We start from the raw sequence: 3,627 nt of genomic DNA, 5'->3' as shown, positions 1-3,627 counted from the left end.
ACCCCCCAGACACAGACTCTGTTAGTGAATTCAGAGCCATTCAGTGACTAGCTACACTACAAACATAATTGTAACAGGTTCCCGTAAAGCAATTGTAATGACAGTCCACCACAACATACCCAAGAGTTTCCTGATTAACAAGTCTGTGTTTAATTTAAAAGTGTAATTTAATTGTGTGAGAACTGTGGGGTTTCATATGCCTGTATTGACTAGCCTGTTGCTCTGTTGTAATGTACACGAGTGACAATGTCAACTTTATGATGATTGATGATACAATGATGAACCTGTCAATGTGCTTTCAATAAGATAACCTTTACCAAGTGTCCGTATTCACTTATATTTAATGGCTGTGTGTGTGTGAATCTGCTTTTTAATTGATAATGCCCAAGAAGCCGGTGTTTGGAGGATATATTGGCATTGGTGTTGCTAGCACCGAGGATATATTGACACGGGTGTTGTTTGGTCCAAGGATATATTGGCACTTGTGTTGTTAAGGCCGAAGATATTTTGGCACGTGGCTAGAACACAAGGTAACAACAATATTAATATAAGTTAAAATAAACTACAACTATGAATGTAAAGATACATTTGTGGTGGAAACTAGCCATTACATCTTCCACCTCCAGACAATGAATGAGATTGAACCACATAAAAAACAGACTTTGCCTGATACTTGGTATTAGATTGAATAATCTGTCTTTTCTTATTGATCTCTCATCATTAACATTTCATCTTTATTTCTGCTCTCCTCAACACCCACCTGTTTCTCTGTCTAATGTTGTCTTCCCTCCTCCCTCCCTCTGAAATGAAGAAACACAGAAGTACAGTACAGTAGAGACTAGCTAAATGTAGCATCACTGGAACATTATGCCTGTGTACTGTCTCTGGGTGTTCTAGGTGATCTGATGTTCTCTGGTGTTGGTCTGGGTGTTCTAGGTGATCTGATGTTCTCTGGTGTTGGTCTGGGTGTTCTAGGTGATGTGATGTTCTCTGGTGTTGGTCTGGGTGTTCTAGGTGATGTGATGTTCTCTGGTGTTGGTCTGGGTGTTCTAGGTGATGTGATGTTCTCTGGTGTTGGTCTGGGTGTTGTTCTACTACTGCTGGGTCTTCTGCTGTTCATGTTCTTTAGACAGAGGAGAGACAGAGACAGGAAACCAACAGGTACGGTAGTTATCACACACAATCGTTATTTAAAAAACACAGAAATATGTCAAAAAATAAATATACATTTTATAAATGAAAACAGTTAATTAAAATAACATAAATCTTCAAAGATAAATTATAAATAAATCATCTATGTTTGTTTTCCTCTTCAGTATCCAAACACTCCAACCAGGATCAAGACACAGGAACCATCGCTAACCCCATCTACTTCACAGCAACCAATCAGAACCCAGATTCAGCCTGCGATATCACCACCATCTACACCATGGCAACCAATAAGAATGCAGATACAGCCTGTGACTTCACACCATCAACGCCACGGCAACCAATCCTTGTGCAGATGACATCTACTCCAATGTTGGTCTGTCTACAAAGGTTCCATACAGTGTGACCTATGCTACTGTCAACTTCCCCAGAGATCCAGCCTGTCTCCACTATGCTACTGTCAACTTCCCCAGAGATCCAGCCTGTCTCCACTATGCTACTGTCAACTTCCCCTGATATCCAGCCTGTCTCCACTATGCTACTGTCAACTTCCCCAGAGATCCAGCCTGTCTCCACTATGCACCTATAAACTTCTCCAGAGATCCAGCCTGTCTCCACTATGCTACTGTCAACTTCCCCAGAGATCCAGCCTGTCTCCACTATGCTACTGTCAACTTCCCCAGAGATCCAGCCTGTCTCCACTATAATACTGTCTCCTTCAGTACAGACTCTGATGCTAGTAACCACCCAGACACTCACCCTACAGATGTAGACACCTCATAGATGTACTGCACCATTAAACACTCTGCTACATAGTCTACTACTTTCACTGATCTGTATGGCAAAGCATGAATTCATGTTTTCATTTATTAATGTTTTCACTCATTTGTGTTTTTAATTAATTTGTTTATTTGATCGTTCATTTGTTAATTCGTTTATATATTAATCAATCATTAAGTTATGTGTTTGTTCTTTCATTCATTCATACATATTTTTATTCATATTTTTTTATATTGTTAATTTGTTCATATATTCATTTATTGATTTATTTGTTTGTTCGTTAGTTCAATCATCTGTTCGTTCATTCTTTTGTTTGTTTGTCGGTCATTCCGTCTGTACGTCCGTTCATTCATTCAATAATTTTTCTACTGTGAATGTAACACTGGCTTGAACAAAAAGAGACAGTTTATCAGTTTATCAGTGTTTTTTACTCCACTTGACTGGGAAATGAGCCTATGTGTATTTATCAATAAAGCACCAATATATTTCTATGTGTTTGATACATTCCATTCTAGACATTACTATAAGTCGTCCTCCCCTCACCAGCCTCCACTGGTGCTGTCAGTAAACTCAGTACCTGTCTCATCAGCATGTACCACTGTCACTAGACACACAGAGTTGAGATGGAGGGATAGATTGAGGGTAGATGGAGGGAGATCGCCCTCCAGTGGCAGAATAACTCTGTTTCTCTCCTCTGCAGACAGCCTCCAGTCTGCATGAGAGTGTATTAATGTGTTTCTGTGCTTTGTTCCATAGAGGCCTCTCTCTCCCTCTTTTTGTCTCACTGATCTCTTTCTCACACTCCCTCCCTCTCTCTCTCTCTCTCTCTCTCTCTCTCTCTCTCTCTCCTACTGTGTGATGTAGGAACATATATATGATTGGTTAAGGAGGAAGAGGGAGGGGCTGTTAGAAATAACATGTGGTAGGAGGGTTTGAACTAGTAGAGAGATAGAGAGAGAGAGAGAAAGAGATGCAGAAATAGGGAAGTACATAGTTGTACGAGTGCAAGGAGTGAGTGAGAGAGAGGGAGGGGCAGAGAGAGAGAGAGAGAGAGAGAGAGAGTACATAAAGTACATGAAGTTTGTATTTAGGTTACTTTAAGTGTAGAGAGAACAGAGAGAGTTGTGCACTTGGACACACAACATTATATCAGGACCTATAGACACCTGGACCAACCTGGAGAGAACACAGCATTATATCAGGACCTATAGACACCTGGACCAACCTGGAGAGAACACAACATTATATCAGGACCTATAGACACCTGGACCAACCTGGAGAGAACACAACATTATATCAGGACCTATAGACACCTGGACCAACCTGGAGAGAACACAACATTATATCAGGACCTATAGACACCTGGACCAACCTGGAGAGAACATAACATTATATCAGGACCTATAGACACCTGGACCAACCTGGAGAGAACACAACAAGATGAGGATCCTGCTGATAGTCATCCTCCTCTCCTTCATGACAGGTAATAAGCTTGTTATAAGTATCTATAACAATGTAATAACATCCAGTCAGTCTTCTTATAAAGGCTGCTACTACAGATAAGTATGGGATACGTGTGTTTGTTTCTGTGTGTGTGTGTGTGTGTGTTTCTGTGTGTGTGTGTGTGTGTGTGTGTGTGTGTTTGTTTGAGTGTGTGTGTGTGTGTGTGTGTGTGAATATGAGGAATATAAAATGTAT

Source organism: Coregonus clupeaformis, unplaced genomic scaffold (assembly GCF_020615455.1).
Source record: "Coregonus clupeaformis isolate EN_2021a unplaced genomic scaffold, ASM2061545v1 scaf0241, whole genome shotgun sequence".
NCBI lineage: Eukaryota > Metazoa > Chordata > Actinopteri > Salmoniformes > Salmonidae > Coregonus > Coregonus clupeaformis.
This window is presented reverse-complemented; position numbering follows the sequence as displayed.